At 39.7% G+C, this 25,486-nt stretch overlaps 1 protein-coding gene across 2 annotated transcripts in view; it reads right to left on the bottom strand.

The window, feature by feature from the left end:
- The window catches only part of hmx3a (H6 family homeobox 3a), a 110,336-nt gene that overhangs the window by 47,709 nt on the left and 37,141 nt on the right, over nt 1–25,486 (bottom strand). For both annotated transcript variants that reach the window (XR_015109379.1, XR_015109380.1), the window contains exon 4: nt 1,305–1,464. The gene's annotated coding sequence lies outside the window, so the exon portion shown is untranslated. The remainder of the gene's footprint in view (nt 1–1,304; nt 1,465–25,486) is intronic.

The raw sequence follows: 25,486 nt of genomic DNA, 5'->3' as shown, positions 1-25,486 counted from the left end.
TCGGCATACATAAAGTATGTGTCATTACTCAATGCCAGTCTGTGATTTTACTCTTCAACTTTCTTTCGGTCTGTGCTACTTTGACAGAGATTTCTCATGACACACACAGATTTGTACAGGCAATCCAATCAGGAATAGAGTATTAAAAGACATTAAATCAGGGTGTGGAGAATGAAAATAACGTGAAAGCTATGCCAGAAACTCTATGCATGAGGGTTCAGTTTCAGGTCCCAACCTCTTATCGCCATATCTCCAGAGACCATTGTATTGTCCATTGCTACCATTGAAATTCAGAGAAGAAAGTGACACCGCCGTCAAAAATCCCCCTAATTTTGGATGTATCTTTCACTGACTGCAAAACAGCACTGATAATGTCTGGTTGTAAATACTGACAGAGATTTGACCAAAAACTGTAAAAAGGCAGTCTCTTGACAGAAATGTTGCTGCGTAAATTGACACCTGGACTTGGTTGTCAGCATGCCAAAGGTTGATGTCACTAAGTAGCACAGTGTGACAGAGACAGAGAATACAAGTGTTGAAAAAGCAGGACAGAAGCATGTGTAGAGTCACCTATGTTGTTCCCTTTGTGCTTCCCGCTGTAGGGCACATAGCTCACTGGGTCACAAGTGTGAGCTAAAACTCTTTTGTTCCATGTCTGTGCCCTGAGGGTCCCCATCTTTTGGCAGGGAAACATATCCGAATGTGCTTTTTTTTGTTAACACTTTATTTTACCTCCACATTGCCTGTGGCTGGGGTGCAACATGCTGAAGTAATCTTTGTAACTTTGTAAACTTAAAATATGCCACTGGTGATGTTGTCGTTTTCTTTTTTTGTAGTTTTTTGTTTTTGTTTTTGTCTTACCGTCTACAAATGTCAATGTGAGACAAGTATCTATGACCTGTTGCGCCAAAGCCTGGCATGGTCACCATTTCCAAAAACTACACAACACACAAAAAACAATTTTGGCAAAAGAAAACCATCTTGCATTTAGCCAAAACCAAATGTGAAACATTTACAATAATAAATAATCCTAGACCATAAATATTATACCATATACACTCATTCCCAATATTCTGTCATTTTGGGAAATCAGGGTTTGATAATTGTGGTTGACAAGGAATGATCTGAATTCCTAGATTTTAAGATCATTAAAGTACTATTTATAGTCAATAAGAACCAGTTAGTAATTACTGTTTCTAAATCATTTGTGGGCATCATTTTTTTAGAATTTCAAGAAATCCTAAATTCCATGGCATGAGCTGAAAGCGAAACCCTTATTTTAACACTTGGTTTACAACACTCACCTTCAGTCCCAAGCTTTTCACCCACAGACGCAGATCTGAGTGTTTCACTCTCATCAGGTGAAGAGCTCCAACAACATTAACTGTAACTCCATGAGTATCAGCCTTTGGTACAGTCCCAACTTCTTCACACCGCATTGACTCACTGTTGCCGGGTGAAGCTCTGTCGAGAGAGATCAAGATTGCAAATAGTCCCTTTGAAACATTGCTTTTTGTAAAAACATCAGATACACAGAAAGTTACTATTTTGACATTGGAATACAAATTTGTGAGTTAGTATTGAATGTGACAGCCATCACTGCTGAACAGATACATAACAGGTCAACCGGTTAGGGTTGGGTTAGGGTTATGGTTAGGGTTAGGGTTAGGGTTATGGTTAGGGTTAGGGTTAGGGTTAGGGTTATGGTTAAGGTTAGGGTTAGGGTTAGGGTTAGGGCAGCTGACTCTCTGTTCTGTACTTTCTGACTCTTGGAAAAAATGGTAAAATTATCTCCCAAACCTACTGTTTCCCTGACTGAACCAAGTTATGTTCTGCATGATGTTTTTTTGATAAGCCATATTTGCTCATTCACTAGTCCTCCACTGAAAGTACAGAAAATAAATTCATAGCTTTTTTAACATTGTGTTTGAACACACGTTTACTCTGCGTCTTTGGTTGATCATCCCCACAGAAACATTTTCTTTCAGTTTTTTCCACATGGTGTTTATTACTAACACACACCTAGTTCACCAACAACAGTTATGATTGACGCATGGGGGAAATTCACAGGTAAGAGTAGTCATCCATCTAGTGCATGTCCCTTGGAACCAACCCAGACAATGTTTAGGCACAAAGTCAACAACTCCTGTCCTTGCTTATCTAAAGAATGTAAACCTCTATAAGCAAGCGCTTCATCTGTGATTCTATTGTGAGTTGGCCGGTTGTCTCAAAGTGTCTGAATAATCTAATGTAATGCAACACCGACTTTGTCTTGATACCGAATACTTGGGTGAACGCAGGCGTCTCGACTGTTGGCCTGCGCTGTACGGAATCCACTGGCAGACAGGATGGCTAGACCACACCAAAACCTGCCAGTTACATTCTTTGCATGATTGGGAAGTATCTCTTTCCCCCCGTTGGGACCGACTTGAGAGGTCTGATCAAAAGACCCGTCATGCTGAGAAGTTTGGATGTTAGGCTGGAGAAAAAGGAGGAACAGCAAGACTGTTGGTTGTTGTGTTGTTGTGTGTTATTATTTCCATTTGTTGGGGTAAAGAGAGATGAATAGCGGGATAAATGGATGATGAGTGGGTGGTGGGGAGGAGGAAATTCCCTTGTCTTGATGGAATTGGATGGCGAGCACAGGAATGGATGAAGGGAGGGATGGGGGGCACCTGATGTAGAGGGTGCTGTCAAGCTCCAGACAGCGGGGTCTTTGTCTTCTCAATAATCACTTACCGTACCTCTTCTTTCCATTCCTTCTCTCCTCGCTGCTGCCATCCTGCCTTTACTTTTCCAATTCTTACTGCAACTCTGGCTCATTGGTCAACTGTCCTTACTTCACAAAAATGACACCAATTCAGAGTAAAAACTGAAAATAATCTTAAACTCTTTCTTTTTTGTGGAAAGTTGAGATTTGATTAGCTGTATTTAAATATATATATATATAATGAGATGAAACTAAGATCTAATTGCTTTGTATTTTTAAGACAATGGGCACATACAAGCCTGAGTCTAAATCTGTGCGTCATTTTAAATTAGTAATAAAAGAAATTGATTTGGCACTGAAGTCTAAGATGATACTGTACATCCCGTATCAGGTCATGCAATCCAGGTGAGTTCATAGCTGGAAGACTTGGTTACCTTATACTGGGCTTTTTCTGTTCCAGACATGCTCTGTAGCAGCAGACACAACACAACTAAATCTGTTCATTCACATTCGTCAAGAACGTGCGCAGAGAATCAAAGCCCTTTGATTGACAAGAGTATCAACTGTAATGTTGTATCTGTGTGGTTGTGTTTTATATCATTTTGACCAATTAAAGTCATTTAAAAAGTGATGTATATTATGTGTAATATCAAAGTGGTTTGGTTTTATCTATTCAGATAAGTTGCGGCACATGTGCAGACTTTCCAGGAATGCCAGTGTCTCCTGAGGTGGTCGGTCGACAGCTGTTGTTAAAATAATAAGACTCCCACTAATTTACAACCTACAAAAGCCGGGAGATAATTCATATCCCACAAGAGCCAGAGAGATGACACGTGCCTCTCCTTCATGAATGGGAATACTTGTATTTGACTGAGAAATGCTCCGGGGGGTTGTTTGCCAAATAATACATTATTTCTGAGACAACTTTTCCTCTCTGTAATGATGGTTGAGGTCATTGTTCTTATACAAGCATTCATTTTTATGTGAAGTATGTGTTTCTAATGTATTCTTTACTTTCCACGTGACGCTTTGAATACTAAGGTGCATTGTTTTTTGACATGGTGTATTATCGTATTCTGTCATGCAATATGATTACACTCTATCCTTTGTTACAGTACTGTCAGTCCCTTCATCTTTACTATAGTTCAATCTTTCTCTTAAATTCTCCAAACCCAATCAATTCAGCTCAAGCTTCTCCAAGCCAATCGTAAATCATAAAAAAAAAAAAGTCAGGGAAAACAGTGACAACAGCGACAGTAAATAAATGTTTGTTGTTTCTTTCCCTTCCCTGTTTCCCACCCTCTTTCTTTCTCTACTCTTTGTAATGGATGGGGTATTGTTGGTGCTGCCCTCTGGGCAGGGAGAGTTGTTTACTTGGGTGTAAAGTCCCCCATCAACCAATGGTCTCTGTAGGGGATGTTCCAGAAGTAGCCTAACCTCCCTATAGCTCCAAAAGCTAATAGCACGGAGCAGATGTGATTTATATCAACCTCTGCAAGAGCACCAACAGACGCACTTCTTCGTGCTTATGGTTTCTTTATCCAGCCGCATTCATCAGTAAAGATCACACGTAGAATTCACTCAAAACTAAGTGGAGGATGATATAATTTTTCTAGATAAATAGACACAAAATTTGGAATAGGAATTTGCACTGATCCTGGTGCAAAACTTTTTCAACAAGGGGGTAACAAATATCCAATATTTCTAACTTGTCTAAAAGGGATTTTTGGCCAGTGGCTGTTCAAACTTGAAACCCTAAAACAGCAGCTACCCCGTTAAACCTCAGTTTTAGACGTTTGCAGTCATTTCAAAATATTAACCCTTCAAAACTATTTTAAAGTCTGCGAATGCTATGCTTTGAGTTCAGATAGAACACTTTCTTCCAGTCAGTAGTTGGGAGTTTGTTTGGTTGTACCTTAAGATGTAATGCTTCCACTGATAACTCCACATTGGAAAACTTGAGCTAAGGACAAAGGTAATGAATCGCATATTGGAAAGTCTGGTGTTACGATACAGAGTAAATGCGACATTTGCAATTTGGACTCAAACAGCTTTCTCCCCTTCCAAAGACTGCTGATTGTTGGTCCCATCCAGAGCCCAACGTGCATTCCAGCATAGACTTTCTATCGATCATAATATAATCATAACCATCACAACTTACTGAATGAGTCTCAGTGTTTGTCGAGGTTGAAATAACAGGATTTGAAATAATGTCATTGCTAAGAAATGACTGTAAACCTTGGTGCCAGATTAAGCATCCCAAATACCCATGTAAAGTAAAGTTTTTTTTATGAGGATTTTCACATTATGAAGTGTAGCAGCTCTTCATAGCTTTGTGAATTTCTTCTATTATTTTCATCCAAGAAATCAACACAAATGATAGAGAAACACATTCAGTCTACATAGTTCATCAACTAGTCTTGAAAAGTACCTGCATATATTTTTTGTATACTCTTACACTCTTACACATATTTCATTGTCACCTGTCATGTAAACATTAGAACCTGAATAAGAAGAACAAATTAGCACATCATAAGCAGCTCTCATTGAGTTTGTGGTTATCTATTATGACTGTATGGCACTTGCTCCAACAAGCCTTTTCACTGGATGTCTGAGGTTGAGATTACGATGTCTCTTGTTTAGGGATGAAAAATGAGGAGTTCATGCATCTTGGCAGTAATAGTTTTCATATTAGTTCTTTTTTTGTGTGTGTGTGTGTGTGTGTGTGTGTGTGTGTGTGTGTGTGTGTGTGTGTGTGTGTATGTGTGAAAGAAAGATCTTGGGACCGACACTAATCCCTGTTCTGTCAGCTTGTGGTTGCCAAATGATAGTACATCATCTCCTCTCCCAGTGTGTGTGTGTGTGTGTGTGTGTGTGTGTGTGCATTCTTTTCCTTCTTTTTTTTTTTTGCCAGCAAATTTTGTCACTGTAACATAAGCTTTGCCAAAGAGAAACATGGTGGCAAGACTGAAAAATTCAATTTAACCACAACTGTTTACAGCTGTCAATATAGGGACCAACACCACAATAAATGCATTAAATTGCATCTGGCCTCATGTCACGGAAAATAAGGTGAGTGGACAGGCTGTGTAGGTGATGCTAGTTTTCACCATTATTACGTGGCTGTGTCTTAAGGGTTGTCTGGGCTGCTGTCCATTGGATTTAATCAGCCTCTATTACCTGCTACCCTTTTCACAGTTAAAATAATCACTCACAATTACTGACATAAAGGGAAGAGCTGACATGAGAGTCAGAGGCACAGGAATCACACACAAAGTAATTTCTCTCCACCTTGGTTGCTTATGTGGCTTTTGATGTTTCTGGGGTGTGGAGTAAAAGGATTAAGGGGTGTCTGGCATGCCCCCCCCTCCCCCCAAAAAAAGCATTCAGATTTCAGATGAGTGTACATATAAACCGCATAGTGCCATATAAATGCAGTATAAACTGTAAACTGCTCAGTTTACATAAAGTCTATAGAATACAAGACAAACTGAAGCAAATGCAGAGTACGCACCTCGAGCACAGACACCCACTGCTACCATTAACTAAAGAGGTCCGTGCAATTTATTATATGTTGCACATGAAAGAAAAAGTGAAAATAATTTAATAATTGACCACCTCTTCAATGAAGAAACTAGAACCATGAGAAAAGAGGCATTGTGATCTACTTTAATCCTCAGCACGCCTCAGAAAAATGAGAGACACCATTAAATGTACCTTTGAAATAAATGGGCCCCAATTAGTGAGATGGCTGGAACTCTCTAATGAAGCTTTTGTTAAGGCAGACAAACATGGTGGCTCAAAAAAAGGGTGGAGGGGGCCGCAGTTGAGGAGCAGGAGATAGATAGATAGATAGATAGATAGATAGATAGATAGATAGATAGATAGATAGATAGATAGATAGATAGATAGATAGATAAAATTATTTCATAATGGTCTTTTAAGTTCATTGCACATAAATGAGTGGAACTGTATAAGAATAGAAAACAGAAATGTTCCTATTTGGAAAGCGTGAATGATAGCATTCAAAGATTATGAGAGCAGTGAGTACAAATTATATAAATATATATATACAGTATATATATATATATATATATATATATATATATATATATATATATATATACACACACACATACACATACACATACACACACATACACAATATATAATATCAACATTAGTAGAAATCATTACCACAAGGGTTGCTCAGTTACATTAGCTGTTATGTGTTCGGGAAATAAGTCATGTTAAATGGGTTTAGGAGAGTTGTTTTGATAATGGTGTTTTGTCGAATCTCTCCTTTTTAATTACTGGGTCAGAGGGTAGCAGCTCAAACTCCCTCTCTTTCATCCCTCTTCACAACAGTGAGTGCTGCCGACCCTTCCCACAGCAATACAGAACACTCCGTACCTCCGGTGTAAAACATAGCCTCAATTACTTTTGTTGAGGCTTTTTTTTTTGTCATAAGTGCAATTTTATTTATAAAGAAATGTGATGATAGCCTGAAAAGCAAAAGTGGTGTGACTAACTGATTGTTTTAAGGATGATCGACTCGCCAACTAAAAGCCACTATTCACCACCATGACCTATATATGCAGACGACCTTCTTCTTTCCTTGCAAAAGTTCATGTCTTGTGCTTGATCGATCCAGGAGAGGAGCAGACTTTAGACCGGGAGCTGGGTAGGTGGTTTGGACAAAACAGCTTGTCAAAGGGTAAAGGTTAAGGCCATGAGTGTATGTCGAGGCCCAGACAGAGGTCAGGAGGTCTCAGTCAGGGTCAGAACCACATCTGACCTCAAGTCTGTGCTCACAGTTGCCTGTTGCATTCATGTTTTGACAGACTGCAGACCACTGACACTGTGGCTTCCCCTCTTGGTCAAAAGAAAAGCTAAATAAATATAAACCATATGAACCATAGTCTACATCCCTATCAACACTATAGTAATATCCAAATATAGTATTTTTGACTGATTCTGGTTTCTTTCAACTGTGTAATTTCATATTTTTGTCTTGTTCAACATATAAATATAATGCGTGTTGTCAAGGTAGAAAATGTCAGGATGGGGAAGCGTCTGGTCCTCATTTTACGTTTGAGTAGCATTGACCAATAACATTTGAGCGGGCCTCAGTTGCGACGACATAAAAAGTCTGTGTGGCATGAAAAGGAGATGGAACACGTTGGCCAAAATGCAAACCTAGAAAAACAGCTGTAGTCTGATGATTAAACAAAGCTGTTTTGGTGGTTTTGAACCATTAACAGAGTGTTAACTGGCTACTTTTGAGACAATCCACACATATTCATTGTCTTTCAACTCCATGCAAGTTGCTATCCGTCCATTTTTTTCCGCTTATTCCATTTAAGGGTTGCAGGGGGGCTGGAGCCTATCCAAGCGGCTACGGGCGAGAGGCGGGTTCACCCTGGACAGTTCGCCAGTCCATCGCAGGGCCAAAACATATAGACAGACAACCATTCACACTCACAGTCACACCTACAGTCAATTTAGAGTATCAATCAGCCTCGTCCCCTCTTGATGTCTTTGGACTATGGGGGGAAGCCGAAGTACCAGAGAGAACCCACGCAGGAACAGGGAGAACATTCAGACTCCACACAGGAGCCTTCTTGCTGTGAGGCGACAGTGCTAACCACTGCACCACCGTGCCGCCTACAAGTTTCTTTATGATCCATAAACAATGAGCAACGGCCAAAACAGGAAGTATTGGACTGGATATAGTGGCTACACCTGAAACCCAGAAATATTGGCACTTGTTCCGACAGACCAACTTACTTTTCTTCTCTGTGCATACAAGCAATATTTCATGACTGTTTTGATAAGGCTGCGGTTCAGGTTTTTGTGAGGTTTCGGCACAAAAACTTATTTGGTAAAGGAAAGACTGGTTTGCTGTGAAGTAAGAATGAATAAATGATAGACTGCAAATGCTCTAACAGCTTGACTAAATGAAATGTGTTGGCTTTGTTTTCATTTAAAATATAGCTGCAAATTTCCTTGCGTCTACCTTCCTGGGGCAGGATTTCCTGGATTGTATACAAGTTATACCATGAACAGTCAATGATTTAACAGACTCCAAACACATGTACAGTAATTTCACTATGCAAGATGTATTTTTCTACGATAAATGACTTAGAAAATTTATACCTGTTCTCCCACAGTCCATATTTAACCTTCCTCACTTATCATTCATTTACATATTTCCTCTTCATTAAGTCCCCTTTGCTGCAACAAGATTATAAGCAATCGCGAGTTTGAAGAAAAGACATAAGAAAAGTTGTAAAATGGCTTTTATTTCCTCCATATAATTGCACTCTGTAATTCTACTTTGGTGAAAATAAAATATTGCAACAGAAAAAGAAAAAGAGGGGGCAAAAGAATTTACATGTAAAATTGGTTGGCTGTTAAACCACGATCATTATATTTACCAAAAAAGTAAACAAAATGGAGGAAGGTGATATTAATGCAACATAATTGTCAGGATAATCACTTAAAGAGTCTAACAGGTTAACAAGTCACATCATCTGCATGGGAACCATTTTAGTCTCAGCTGGTGCATTAAACATAACAGAGTGTAATGTGTACTGCCAGCCTATTGCACTATTCATTACTATTTTATATATGTGCATGATTAACACACATAGCATGGCTCGGTTCCCAATCTCTCTGTCTGAGGCCTCCGCAGAAGACAGCAATAGCTTGAGAGACTTTTTCGGTCATTTAAATTTTTACACTTCCATTTACCCGCTTTTTAATTTAGCGTATAATGAAGCCATTAGAATAGAATACATCTGGAAGTTCTGTGGGGAGCGGTTAATGTTCCATGGCTTTTTGCTGCCAAAACTATTGCACCTGCATTGGCAACAGATGCAGTGAAAGACACATTCCCTCCCAACATCATTATAGTCGTGGCTGTGTCCAGGATAAATGTTGCTGCTTGTTCTGGACTATCATACTGCAATGGGACTGTAAAACACAAAGGACACACAGCAGACTGTATCACTGCCAGTGGATAATTTTTCATGCAATTTCTTCACAAAACTCTGAGAGTAAAAATGGATCTCTTGCTCCGTCCATCGCAGTGAGGAGCTGATAACAAAGTTAACCACTGCTAAAACTTGATGTTTTGCTTAAATGGTGAGTATTTGTGTTTTGCTCTCTCATCTTTTATCTTCTGCAATATTAAAACCAGAAAAAGGGACCTTTTTTTTCCTCTTACAATTTAGGTGATTAAGTACAGTGGATAATTAATTGGAATAACAAACAATTTCCTCCACTGAGAATTACTGATTAGTCGTGCTCCCCTACGTTGCCATGGCCTTTTTATCCTCTCTGCTTTAATTATGGTAATACTAACTTTCTCTCCCAGAAATTATTGTGATTAATTCTCTCTTGTTTTGAATTACAATTGCACTGGCTGCTAGCACTTTAAAGCATTCATTAATTTCCAATTAGATTGGTGGGCTCATTTGCTCCAGTGCTGTTCGGTTCTGTAGCACTTAGTGTCTAATGTGCTAATTGGGCGAGATTAAAAACAACTAACCTCTTATGAGGGGAGAAAAGTTACTCAACTGTTAAATTAGCATAATTTATCTTGGGATGCTTAATTAGACATGGCCACAATAATCATGATAATTGACTAACAACTCTTGTCAATAGTTCAAACCTGAGGTAGGTTCGGGGTTCAGGAATAACGGATGTAGGACATGTTGGTTTCCTTCAGTTCTGAACATCTTGTAAATGTGTTGTGTGCGCTTATCTCCAATCATTCAAAATGTCTAAGACAGTATGGTGTTTTTTTATTTCTGCATTTTATGTCTCTTCAGTGCTTTGTTACAACCACTCGAGCAGCATTAACAGCTCACTACTCCATTTACCCAAGACTTGGATTGTCTCTAACTCATTTACCACCATCAGAGGATCGACGCTTCAGGCAAACATGAGTGGGGTTGGATATATATATATATATATATATATATATATATATATATATATATATATATATATATATATATATTATATATAAATAAAAAAAGGATGCTTTCATGTCTCGATGTGATCTCTTCAAATGGGACCTGGAACCTGGGAGTGAAATATTGTTTAGCCGTGTGTACCGTACAAGCTTTTTCATCATAGGATGAGAGAAGCAAGATGTGTATAAACTCAGGAACTGATCTTGAGAGGTTTGGCCAAGAACTGGGGTTGTCCAGATCAAAGGCATACAAACCTTGATCATTGCATCTATCCATGCGCTGAAGGTTTCTCCAGCCCCAAATCTGTTCAGATTAAAGAGGCCTTTCACCAAGATGTCAGTCAGGCCTTTTTCTGGAATCAAGTATATCATCATCATCATCATTAGAATTTACTTTAGCTTGTAGTTAAAGGACAACTTTGAGCTACTTTAGCAAATGAACAATGTTTAACTTCTCCCTATGTGGCCTGCTCCTTGACTACGCTCATCCGCGAACAAAAACTCATCGGCAGGCAGACTAAAATGGTCAATATTTTTTATCTATTTAACACTTTCCTTCCTAAATTGCACTCCAAGTGTGACACATTGTTGTCTCATTCACACACACAGTGATGGTGGAGGCTACCATGTATGGCAGTATCTATCTAAGGTAAGTTGACCACGGTCTCTGTGGTAGGAAAGGATCAAACCAGCAACCCTTAAGTTGCTTGATGGCCACTTTACCTTTTGAAGAATGCTGTAGGGGTATTATTCTAAACAATACATTGCACTTTTTACATGCCACAAAAGAGAGTTGATTCAAATTCGGTGGCTGATTTCCAGCTGAATCACTGTGCTGGTTGTGGGACAGTGTGTTACAATGGGAGGCGTACGGTAAATGGACTCAGTTTTATACGGAGTATCTCTGGGCTGCAAACATAAACAGGATAAACAACTGATGATGGATGGGTTTTGATGGAAACTCAAAATGCTCTACGCTATTGCCTCATTCAGCTACTGTGCAAGGTGCCAACGTACCAAGAATGCTTTGACACAGTCACTGGGGGAAGTGAGGATCGAACTAGCAACCCTTCGGTTACTAGGTGTCCATTCTACCTCAGAGAAATGCTGCCCAGTTTCACCATGTGCCAAGATTTACAACTTGAATGCCCTCAAGGCAGGACTTGGGAAATGGCTCCACAGCAGCCCCTCAGTCCCTCTTCCATGGTCGCTGTTGCCAAGGAAACACCAAAATACTACAGTGCTATATGGTACATCGTGCATCGTGCTTCTTCTGGGAAGCATATTCAGTTCTGATCAATAGCCTATGTGATTGTCTATAGCAGTATGAAATTATGTTGTTTTTCTCCAAATGTTGGGTTTGGTTCCACTTTTCTGGGTTGTGGCACTACCTCAACTGGTCTTAATTCAGCTTTACCCCCTCACCACCTTTTTTAATACATACTTGGATGTCACATTTAACAACTTCATAATAAAAGAAATAGAATTTCAGGTGAGATGTCTTGGCAGATAATTTGATGCAACTCCTAATTTATATTCCTATCATAAGATCTAAAATGCAAACTAATAGGTGTTCTGTTTTAAAAAAAAAATTATATCTCTGCCACGATTAATGTTCAACAAAAGAATTAGTTCCATGAGGTTATTAAAGGTCTATAAATCTACAATATGCTCCATATGGGATCCAACCCAAGCTACACATGTAACACTATAAGACCCAACAGGACCTGGATGCGAGGATAAGCAAGTATAATGACATCTGGTGTGAATAACACTGGAGAGGTGTACTATCATCTCATTTCTCACATTGCTTTAACCTCTTTCTTGTCTCAAGTGCTCTGACACTGACAAAATCTATTAGTACCCTTTTAGAATTACAATGCTGTGAATATCATCCTATCTAATGTTTTGTTCAGATAATTCATAGAGCACTTCAAACAATGCTGAAGCATCAAGATGAGAACCATTGTACCTTGTGTACAAATGGACACTTGCTTATTTCATTGCACTCTTTCCATCTATATGGAAATGAAATGATGCACCCTCAAGCCTTGTTTGTTTGTTTGTGCTGTCCAGCATGGACAATGAAAGGAAAATAAGAAATGCCTGTGTGCTGGGAACTTTTGTAGAGGCAGCTCTTATGGCATTATTTCCACGTAAGAGGAAGGGAGGCTTCCACAAAAGAGATGTCCAGTGTCACAAACAGCCTAAATTTTCATTTTGTTGGGGATGCCGTTTCTGAGAGTATTACTGAACTGTTGGCGCTCATGTGTGTTCACCACCTTCTGCTCCTAAATTAGCATTAAGGTAAAATAGACACAAAGTAAAGCAATCAAATGATGCATTGCTGAACAAAAAAAAAAAAATGGAATAATGGAACAGCAGGAATGGCTACGAACACATCTGCACATTATGAGAGTGAGAAATTAAGCCCACCCCTAAATGTCCTCCGAAATGAAACAAACCAGAGAAGTAACAAAACACTTTGTAACACAAGTGAGTGATTTAAAAAGTTTTTTTTTTTTTAAAGTCAGCTTTCAAACAATATGCAGCAAAAACAACATACTTTTTTCTTCAGTGACTGGTTGGGTCTTACGACAACGCTTGTGCTGCTGGTCAGACTGTAGAAGCTGAGAGAAGGAACACTGAGGCGAGGCACTTCAGCTGCACACGGCTGTTAACTTCCATCTGAATTTAATTTTCACTGCCCTTGTAAAGGAAGAACATCCCAACCTGCGACAGCTGCAGTTTCACATGCAAGTTTTGAGGCAGATTTGTTGACATTGCCAAAAATGATGAGTTTTAGACAGGATTCGACTGGCATGGCCCTCCAGTACAAAAGGTATGAGCGCTCTGGTTGTACTTCTACTTGTGTTATGTTTTCATCCATTTCTACGGGTCTCTTTGTCTGTCTAGCATGTTAGCATCATTTACCAAAAACTTTGAGGGGTTTGTTAGATGGAGAGAAGTGTTGTGTTTGTACAACTCTGTTCAGCGTAGAATAAACTGTTCCATTTTAACATTGGTGCATTCTTAAGACAGGCTGTATTACATTCAATAGGGAGAATGAATGACCACTCAAGGAAATATCTAATAACTAACAGCATGATTAAGAAAACAGGGCATCTGGAGACATCCATTCGGTATTATGACTCATCTCTATTTCCAGATTTGTTCTTTTACATTGCAACAAATATCTGAAGGGGGAGGAGAAGCACCTTCAGACCTTTTAGCCACATCTCTTCCATTTTCAACCCCATCTCTTCTATTTCCTGCCTCAAGCTGGGGACAAAGGGACCCTTGTCTGCTGGATGTACCCAGTGTCATTGGGAAGTTAAGGCGGGGAAAATTAGGAAGGGGCAGGAACAGGGCTCCCAAATACAAGGTAACAAGGGAAAACCAATCCCTCCTGGAATTATCCTGATACTGGAGACACAGGACTCACTAGACGGCAGATCAATGGGTCTCCCCAGGGAGGATAAGGAAAGAGGAGGGGTCCAGAGCAGGATATTGCCCAAAGAAAGTGTGCCACTCTGTGTCCAAATTACCCTCAAAAGTTGTGTAAGATCTTGTTACTTGTTCAGTTGTTTTAGTTGGAATGTTCACTTGTCTGCTTTGGCTGTATGCCCTAGCTAAGACCTAAAATCCACTCTTGAAAAGGGTTTTGTAGATTACAACCAAAGTGTTGCCCAACAAGCATTGTTCTTCTGAGATCCATCACACAGTGGAGATGAAAAAAAAATCAAGCTGGACTGAAGGTTGCTTCTCTGGACACTTGTTAACCAAACTGAGGAATGATATTACTCTAACTCTGGTTTAGCTTTGGTTAACCTTAACCATCCAAAAAAATCCTTTGGGGAACCTGAAGACTAGTTTTGACGGGGATATGTTGCAAAGAAATGAGGGAATGTAGGGCTGAGAGAACTTGTAACATTAATACACAATGATATTTTCAGAAAAGGCAAGTAAAACAACTACTAAATCAGCAAATCAGGCAGTGAAACATTTTTAAATATGGTGGATTTTGGTTTGCACAACCTCACAAAACTCAACCAAATGAGGAACTTGAATCTATTTAGACGTGTCTAAAATATTAAATCATTACCGACTTTTCATCCCATGATAGTCAAAACATCTACGCATCGCTCGAAATTTGCTTTGGAAGTCACAGATTCATCCACCTTTCCCTTTATTTTTCCCTCAAAGAATTTCTGAATAGCTTTTACCAATGATTAATATGAACCCAGAGCTACTTCAAGAAGTTTTAATCAATGATTTCTTCAACACTTCACTTTGCCAGAGGCAACCTGTTACCCTACCAGCACAACCACATTCAATGCAACTGAGGCTCTCTTGTTTTCTTTTATCCTCGGGCAAGCATTGCTCTTCCCTTTGCCTGCTGCATGGCTTTATGAAAGCATTAGGTGTCCTTTTTGAGCCCGCAACACATTGGCAATGAAAGAGCGGAACACTCCAAGTCCTAGCCCTCCCCGTCCCCCTCAACCATCCTACCCCGGCAATGCACTCCTGTCTAGTGCCATGTTTCGAGCGAGTGTCATCATCCAACATCTATGAATGAGTAGGGCATTCTGCGTCACATATTGATCCACTTCCTTTGTCAGGCCTTCCAAGCTTGTTATAATTAGCATCGTCCATTAGCGACTTTGATGAGCTAACGTGCCCATTAAGAGTCAAGTCTTCTGTTCTTTTTCTGTGGACATTTATTCCTTCTTCTTTGTAGAGTATAATAAGGGAATGGCAGAAATATGTGGAAAGTGGAAAGTATAAAGTGTGTTTTTAAATACGTTAAAATGCATCTAGATTTAATTAACACCCTTGATAGCTGTCAGCTTTGTCCGTGTCCTGTGTATGATCATCTTAGCAAAGAACAGAGCTTTAATTCTCAATATGTTTTTTAAAGGGGTTAGTACAAACATTGTCGTGGCATTTTTTTTTTCATTTTTACAGACTGGATGACTTCCCTTTTCCTTTCTTGATTCCAAACGTAACCTATTGGGAGTCCAGAGGAACACAACACATCTTTACTCATCCATATTGGACTGCACTTTCACTGAGTGGACTAAAGTAGAACTTTTTGACTCAAGTTGCAACGTTTCAATTCAAGCGAAACAGAGGACTAAGACATATGCTGATGATGCGGTAAATCTTTTGGAAACCAAGCACGACAATGCAGAACATGAAAAAGCGGCTTCAAACTGAAAAAAGTTGACACTTCATGAAATTGGTGTTCCTTCAGTTGTCCAGACCGGAGTTTTGATTGCCAGGTTCACATCTACTTGTTTACTTTCTCTATTTACTGTTTGCATTTCTCTGGCAGGCAAGGATATTATTTTTGTGTTGAGGACCCTAGATAAACACACACCCTTCGCTCAGTGTTCGACCCCAGCACCCATTGTAGCACTACTGATATAATGAGAGAAACTACCGGTGCCAGTAGAGGCTCTTGGTGAGGCAACCAAACAGCAGCTTCCACTCTCGCCCATGTGGATGGCGTTCTGGGATGCACCGCATGTCATGCTGACCTCACTGACCGTCAGCTGGCTAAGAGGGGAAATGAGCGCAGAGTCTGAGAATGAGGGAGGAACAAAGTAAAGTGCTCACCCTGAGCCATTATGATTAACCATCAGCAGTTTTTGTGTAATCATCAGCAGTGTGCGCGCAGCTGAATCCTGCACGGAAAAAGCTGCTGAGAAAAATCAATCACATTATATTACTGTAGACATGCTTTATTGACCTCTGTTGGTGTTCGCACATTTCATACTTGATTTGTATCTACTGGCAGGTGTTTAGAACATTGTGGGCAATTTGGACAATGAGGAAAAACGGGCCAGTATTTTCAAGCCTGAAGCCCGCGCTGAGTGCTATCTATGAAAAAGAGCAACCTATTTAGATGCACTTCCTGCATACATTTTAGGAAATACCCCAAAGCGCTGGACAAAGCTATGTCCTCATTCAGCCTCTTCAGAGTATATTTGTAGTATGGACTTACTTGCTGTATACAGTATACAGTGATTTGCCAGTTTATTAGGCACCTCCTGACAAAAGCAATAGATTGTCCCTCCCAACTGCCCATAACTGATCTTTTGGTCAGATCCAGACAATGATCGAGATCATTTCTGGAGGCTCGGCCTGGAACAGTCTTCAGGATGTGGGATCTCGAATTTGATCCCGATCCCCTCCGAAACTTGATCGCTTGCCCCTTGTGACAGTTAGTATCTTCATCTACATTAAATCTGTCAATTGATTTTTAAGATATCCCTCTAACAAACACATTTAACATTCCCTCTGAAACAGAGGTAATGAGATGAGGATTGACATAAAATGACATTTTTTCATGATTACACATCCAGTAGTTTAAAAGAAATGGATGAAAATCTGTATTATAAAAAAACAAAAAAAAGGTGATATGACATCATCATATCTGAATGTTAATCTGCATTAATTCCTAAATATCACCAACCATTCCAAAACCTCAACCCTCTATCATCCCATTAAATTTCATCAAAATCCATAAACAACTTTTTTTAATCATTCAGCTGACAGGCAAACTGCTGATCACATGACCTCCTAAGCAGACTTCCCAACAGCCCAGTAATAATATTTTATTAAATCTATAAGAGATATTTTGGAGATCATTGGTGTTGCTGTTGAATTGAGATGTTCCTGATATTTTGTCAATGTCAACTCACATAAATGGGTTGGAAATAAGGAGAAAAACTGAACATTGACATCCAAACGAAGGCATGCTTTATTGCAGGGCTGCATTAGTTTTATCTAGGCGTACCTAATAAATTGGCAAGTGTAAATGGCAGTGTAGGAGCCAGACTGGCAGTGCAGTGTGTGAAATCTCCTGTAGCAAAGGCAGACAACAGTAAATATGAGTCTCATTATCTGAACACCAAGCTGTGACAGCTGTATTCATCCGAAATGTATTGTATGTAAAGGTTAAGAGTAGTTATGAGAAAAGTAATGTATTATTAAAATACCTTTTGGAGTGAAGTACCCTCTGATATATTTTTCTTGGTAATGAAAGCAGGATTCGGTGGAATCATTTTTTTTTCACTTTCATTTCTTCAAGCCTTTATTCCCGCTCTCCCTCTTCAACTATTTATCTGGGGAGAGTGAAGAGCTCCCAGATAGCGAACAGACCGTAAACATTTTGTTATAGTCAGAACCATCTCTTATTACTGGTTTTTCTTTTTTCTCTCTTTTTTTTTTTGTAAAAAGTCCTTTCGAAGCATTCAAAGCATTTCGGTGGATGAAGATGCTTCACAATTTTCTCCCTCTCACCCTCTTTCTCTCCTCACTATACCTGAATCCTTTCTCTTTTTGATGCTGTTAAGGGAGTAATTGAGTGCAGAAAATGGCTTGGCTTATTTGGACTGAGTCTGATCCAGAAATGATTAAAGCTAAAGGGGTTTGAGGTATTCAAAGAGAGAGAATGACAGAAAGAATATGGCTAATGTCTTTCTTTTTTTTTTTTTTTCATTTTCCATTTGTGAAGAGAGAAGGACATGGGAGGGGTGGTCAGGCAGAGCAGCCAGACAGGTTGATGGGGGGGGGGGGGGGGTGTACAGAATAGCCCCTACTCATACCCCTATTAAAAGCATCAGGATTGTCAGAGATGGTAAAAAAAAAAAAAAAAAAAGGAAATCAATGCAAGAAATGAAGCTTCTTTTACCAATTACTGAATACCGAGTGCACACCTTGGAGCTCTTTGTCCTCTGTAGCACCAGTACCTTGTCCCTCTACTCCTTTTCTCTCGTTTCCCTTTTCTTTCTTCCTGCCTCTCTCTCTCTCTCTCTCTCACTCTCCCTCCCTCTCTCTGTCTGTCCCTCTCTTGCTCTCTCTGGCTTCCAGCATTCTAGTCAGATGCATTAGCACCAAGGCCCAGAGAAGAGGCAGCGTTTTTCAAAGAACAGTTGGACTCACTTCTAGCCTGTCTTTGTGGCTCCTTTTCAGGCTTTTATTCACAGACAGTAGGGGCAGGACTGAAAGGGACACCCTCAACCTCTCCACTCAAACATTTATCCTCCCCCCCGCCCCCTGCTGCTGTAGAGATGATTAGCAAAGGGAGCCATTTACTGCAGCAAATAAAAAAGGGGAGCACATTTAGCTTGTCTGATTAAAAAACACTTTGAACATGTACTCCTCTTGTACACCGGTCTGCATCATGAAGTTCAAAGGCGATTTTTGACGACAGTGTTTTTTCCCCCCTTTTTAAAATAAAGTCTTTTTTGTTTTTGTTGTTTGTTTGTTTGTTTGTTTTTTAATCTCATCAATAATTAATATGAGTCTTTAGAAAAGGATGCGCCAGGTCATTGAGTTTGGATAGATGGGCTCTATCATGCCCTCTCACCTCAGCCGTGACTCTCGGGACCTATAAACATCTCACAGAATGGCTCTTCATCCTTCCTATTGACCCAATCAGTTAATTACTTCCCAGTTAAAACAATACCAGATAGCTAATGTACTCAGAGGAGACCATTTAATGCCTGTGGTTGTGCATGTTGCCTGTTCATGTGTGAGTCCGCACGAGTCATCACAACAGGCTTTCCCATAATAGGTTTTGTGGGGATTGTTGCCGTTGATGTGGGTTATGTGATAGCCACAGGTAATGGCATCGTTAAAGAAGATATAGATGCCAAATCAGAAGTTCACCGAGCATATTTTCAGGGGCTGTAGCTTCTCAGAATCCATAACATCGTTAGTGACTTTTCATAGACCGTGCTGACGGATGCTGTCGGCTTGCTCTGGGTTTGCTCTTATCAAGACACATGAGGATAATAATATGTAAGATTACTCATTTTAGAGAGAGATTTAACTCAGGGTCCCTCACAGCCCCTCTCTACATCCGTGCTCCCTTGCAATCCCGTTATACCGTCCTCACCTCATCCGTCATCCGCACTAGCAGACAGATGGCAACACTTTTCAAATGACCCCGGTGTTCTTTAGGGTAATGTTGTGATGTAGGATCTTACTTGAAAATACTTCATTTTAACTCAATGCACAAGTCCAGATATTTTTAATAGATTGAGATTTTTCAGTTTGTTGTTAATCTCAAACATCAAGAAGTTACCAGACTTCGTTGCAAGGGTGAGTGTGTGTTTGTGTGTGTGTGTGTGTGTGTGTGTGTGTGAGATGCATCGTTGCGCTCTTGCAGCCATTTGCAAGGTTAATGTTGTAGAAAACAACATCCATCTCCCCTCTCTTTCTCTCTCTCTATCTCTCTCTTTCTAAACAGTTTCATTAGTCCCACCGCTCTGTCCCCTCTTCTTATGATGTTGTCAGATGTGACATGCATCATACTATCAGCGAGTGATGCAATCAATAAAATTTCAAAGTCTGCGCTGTTGCCAAGTTGCCTATGTTGACGTTGCGCATATTTTAAAACACACTGACAGATTGCATTGTATATGCCACCTGGCCTTCTCCCATTCATCCCCAGTTGGCTAATAAATAAGAAAGGCTGAAGGCGACGACTATCAATAATAATAACAGAGTGAGTTTAGTTTGGGACCCTATGATGAACGAAGCCCGCATGCTTTTGTATAGCTTTGTTTGGTCTTGACACATCATGGCGAGTGAGTCCGAGACAAACCCTTTGATTGAGGGGATTACACTCCTTAAATCAAATCCACGACGCTCTCTCTCCTACGCTCTTGCTGGCCCTCATATGTAAAACTTGTTGACATGAAATGATATGCAATGATGTTTTAGTAGTACACCTGTTCAAAAAAAATATCAATTTGTCATTGTAAGTAGAAAATGGTATCCTAACTATGAAAAGTAACATTTTTCTTTCACTCATGATTACAGCAAGAGCAAAAAACTAAAAAAAAATAAATCCTTTTATGGGCAGATCTATAGGAGAGTGTTTATGTTACTAATTTTCGAAATGGACGTGGGGTTTTTTTTTTGTATCATGCATTTTTATATGTACAATAGCATTTACAGATTGCAGTTGATATTTGGAGTGTATTCTATACATTGGTGGCTGAAAAAAATGATTAAATGAATATACAGCACTGGTGCATGCCTTCTGAGCAAGCACAAACTGATTTAATGCCAGGATGAGACACGGTTAATTATTTGATGACACATGCAGTAAGACATATATTGAAATATACTGGATATAAGAACTGAAGGAAATAAATGAATGAAAATTCCTGTCCTTCATTCAAGTTAATGAATTTTTTTATGCTCAGGATTTTTTCTACTGGAGTCTCTGATATTAGGTATAGATGTGGGGGTAGATGTTTTTGTTGTTTTTCTTTCAGCTTTGAGTGAATGGTTTTCTCCTGACAACAATATCTACATATTTCTTGTCATAAGAACCTACCAATTTGTTTTAAATAAGCAAATGAAAGTTGTTCTAGAAGCATAAGGAAAAAAACTTCAACTGAAACATTTTATACCATCCGTCCAAAGATATGCTCAAGTATGCACATTAACAGGCGATTTGTACCGTCGTGGTAATTTTTTCATGTTATTAAAATGGTGCTGCTGCAGTTATATTTGGACTGCATTATTTGTAGTATTACACAGGAAATGTGTATTCACATTTCCATTTGTTTATTCAGAGCTTAGCTTGAGAACCCTATTAATACTCGTGTTTTCAAGACTTTCAAGACTGTATCCTGATGTGATTTGTGGCCGAAATTTTTTTCTATGATATTGTGCGTGTTAATATTATCGTTTACATCATTACTGAAAAAAGAAAAACATAAAATATCAGGATACCGTTTTAAATCTGCACCGCCCACCTTTAATCGACAGTGAATATATCTAACTCTTTCCGGTGTGACTGAGATTTTGAGTTTCAGTTTACTGACAGCTGGTCAGTACAAAAAATAGATGCTGCTGTTTTCTGTGCGCCATTTATTTTTCAAATGGACAAGACTATATAACAGATTGTTTAAAAAAAAAAAAAGAAGAAGAAAGTTCGCGTGACGTATTTATAAATGACCCACAGGTAATCAGTAAGTAAAATATTCTTGCACCTGAGCCAACAAAAATGAACAAAAAAGCACTGATAAATTGCTGTGCTCATTGTGAATTCCATACTCAATTGTGGCATTTTCCAGGGTAAATGGAATTGTGCATTAAAGTCTGAATATGCCTGACTTGGGGGGGGGGGGGGGTGTGATACATTTTATTCCCCCCACAGATGTGGCCTGTGGAAGCCACAGTATTGCAGTGCTTTCAGTGAAAAGGCTATCTTTAGGACCTCTTGATCAATCTGTGACCTGTAAGTACATAGCCATCTCGTAAATAGGAGGGTGCGCTTACAGAGACTTCAAAAGCAAGGGGACCCGATAATTTCAAAATGGAGCGGTGTGGAGTGGCGCTGGTGGGGAGTCCATAAAAGCCTGCCTTGTTCTCCACACACCTCCTCTTTTTTCTCTACAACAGCCAGTTAGGGTAATAGCTCAAGGGAGAGGGGGAGAGAGAGAGAGAGAGAGAGAGAGAGAGAGAGAGAGAGAGAGAAGGGATGAAGGGGAGGGAGGAAAAACAGGTAATTACTTGTAATCACTGGTCGAGGAAGAGCTGATGATCACTACAGTATAACAGATTGTTCTGTTCCCAGTTGAAAAACAGTGAGGAGACCGGATGTGGTACTCTCTGCAGGTAACGACGAGGAAATTAGTCCGTAACCTTAAACCCCCTTCGCAATCATCGAGAAACTCACTCTCTTTTCCTCTCCTTTTCTCTCTCATTGAGAGGAGTTATATAAATCTCAATGTTCTACTCAATAAGTACTTTATAAGTAGGGACTATGGGTCCTTTATTATATTACAATCTTTTTTATTTAGATTGGACATCAAGTAGAGGCAAGTAGCTGTGGTTCAACAAGGAGACCAGGTGATACAAACAGAAACAAGAGGCAGAGAGACAGAAGCTCTTATACCTCAGTCTTCATTTGCGGCGGAAACGTGAAAAATGTTTAGTGAAGAGAAGCTCTGATAGAAAATAAAGCACTGAGTCATATTCTAACTGGGTCCACTTGGCAGTAAAAGCTCAACAGTGAAATGTGTTGTTTTTTTTTTAATCAATTCGCTACACCGAGACTCCTGGAAATAGCCTTTCTGAGCTGGGTTGTCCAGTAACATTACCAATTTTCAGCAAAAACCATGTACGTTTAACACGGACATGCAATGTTAATTGAATGAAACTGCCTCAAACCATTTGCTAGAATGTGTCTCAACCTTTTCCAAAAAAAAATACCGTGCAGTGATTGCAACCACAATTACTTTTATAAACCCCCCAAAAAACTGCTTATTTTAAACATTTAAACTAACAGACGATGGGATTGTGACGCACGGGTGCCAGACAGCCGATGAAAAGATGTAAAATGGGCATAATTTCATGCGGAAATATCCCCACTAAGCCTGTAAAACCTTTTCAAAATGCACCCAAATATTATTGGGAAATTTCTTGCAAACAAATTAAAGTCATCAATGGCGATTTGTTGTGGCAGGTGGTATCACTTCTATTGCAATGGTTTCTGCCTCTCACTTTCACGGTGATGAGCTAGAACAGCAGACTTTTGCAGACCTGGCATCACAGCAAGGCTTATTGATTCGGAGGAGCAGCGTCGTCTTTGGGTCCTGTGTGACTAGACGGTGGCTTTCTCACAAAGGGAGTCTTTAGTGGATCAATTGGGAGCACTTGGTCTGCTTGTACCTGTTTGTAACTGATAAGACAACACTTAAGAGAACTGATAATGATTTAGCTGAGGACAAACATAGCAAATCAACATAAAAAGAAAACAAGTAGCTTGAGACATTATTGATATTTAACTGCAGACGGTGAAAAAAAATATGTTGAGGACCAGAATCCTCACGCTGAAAATGTAATTGCAACATTTACTGAGAACTGTGTGAGAAGGTCTCGGAGGCCATGTTTTTCTGTCACTTAAGACTCATGAGATCATTGGCGTTTCATCCTATAATGGAGACACGGTGAGCACATACACTCATCCTGCCGCCGTTGAAAAGAAGGTCATGAGATCATTCAGGCTCGACCTAGATGCAAAAGAAGCATCCGGAGATGAACCTGCTTGACATAAAGGTTATATTCAAAAGTTAGAGGTGAGACTACATTTTATTAATTGTACATTTAAAAGCAGGGCTGTCCATATAATTATTGACAAATTAAGTGAGGGAAAAATGTATGAGGCCTCTTACGTTGACATGTGACAGCTCTGACTGCTGTAATGGGAAGCCAGTCACTTAAAACAGGTCAGATCAAAATGTGCCGCTGGGAGTTTGATGCCTTCCGTCAGAGCTGCCATACAATGCCACACCAGCGGAGGAGTGATTCTCACTCTCACTTTGTTTTCAAAATTACAGTATCACTAGCACATTACCCACACCCATGCAGTATCCTGTTTTTTTGAAGTCTGCCTTAGCCAATGCATAGTTTTGTCATGGCCATTCAAGAAGAATTACCAATAACACAGCTAATAATAAAAGGCCTGTAATGGATACATAGGGGTTTGTCATCTCGCTACAGTTTAATCTGGCCCGCAGGTACTCCAGCAGCAGAGGACAGGTAACATGAGATTCAAAGATTCGCTGCATTAGTTCTGCTTAGCTAACCGTGAATGCTAATTGCAGGAAGAACAACCTGCTAGTCTCCCCTCCTTTTCCTCTCTCCTCCCCCTTTGGCCAATGGTAGAACCTGCAGAACAAAGAGGGTTGTTTCTGCAAGCAAGATTCAATATGTAGCCGCAGTTCAACACATGGTCGTTAATTTGCCACGGTTTTTATACTCTCCTCTGAAACAGAAGTCAAGGTTGCGGTTGAACTAATTCTTACCCATCTCCATAAATATTGTTGGCACGGTATTAATTTTGCTGAGCAGCAACAGCTTCTGCAGATACCCAGTGGTAAAATACAGGAATATTAAATGGAAAATTGGCAGAGTGCTGCACTGTTGCAACATTTTCAGAAGTGAAATAAACTGGTTCTAACAACAAATCCAGTAAAGGGTGGAACTAAGAACCTGCTTTAAATAGTTAAAATAAAAACAAAAAAAAACCCTTTTGGTTCTACTCTAAAACCAATCCTTATGAATGATCAGAATACAATTCAAAATGTTGTATAACGTTACCTTAAAGATGCCGTTTGTACCTGGTCTGTACAGCCAGCCGCTGTGGTTCAAATCAGTATGGGACAGCGTATGACCACACCTACTGTGATCAACTAGGAAACATTTTGCATCATTGTTCATCCAAGATGAACTTGCCTTGCCAACACTCGCTGGCATCTTTAATGAAATTAAACTTTAACTTTGTTGCGTGGAAAACACCTGAATACCTTATACACTCCTGTGCTCAATTGGACATTTTGTGGATTTTACTGCAGAGCTGGCGGGGTGAAGTCAGTTTCCTGTAAAGCCAGATTGATTAAGACAATTTCATTTTCTAGGTAATGGTTACATAAGATCAGGGTAAGAATGTGTGTGAGAGCAGCTTTTCTTTAGTCAAAATGTCATCATCCTACAACACTGGCAGATGTCCAAACTCCAACTAAAGAAAGAATCTTGTCAAAATAATTGGTGTTACATTTTGACCAAGGGCAAATCATACCAATCAGTGTAAAGTAGAGGGCTACAATCTCAATTAGAAGAGAGCACTCCATTCAGTGGAACCCATCCATGACAGGTCTTTGTGGGAAAGCAAGACAATAAAAGAAAGAGGACCAAGAATGGGAGAGTTAAATCCTGTACTTATACTGATACTGATACTAATCTGTAGGCAAGGT

The sequence above is a fragment of the Aulostomus chinensis genome, chromosome 16 (genome assembly GCF_037954235.1).
Source record: "Aulostomus chinensis isolate RoL2024-O1b breed Wild chromosome 16, RoL_Achi_v1.0, whole genome shotgun sequence".
Taxonomy (NCBI): domain Eukaryota; kingdom Metazoa; phylum Chordata; class Actinopteri; order Syngnathiformes; family Aulostomidae; genus Aulostomus; species Aulostomus chinensis.
This window is presented reverse-complemented; position numbering and strand designations above follow the sequence as displayed.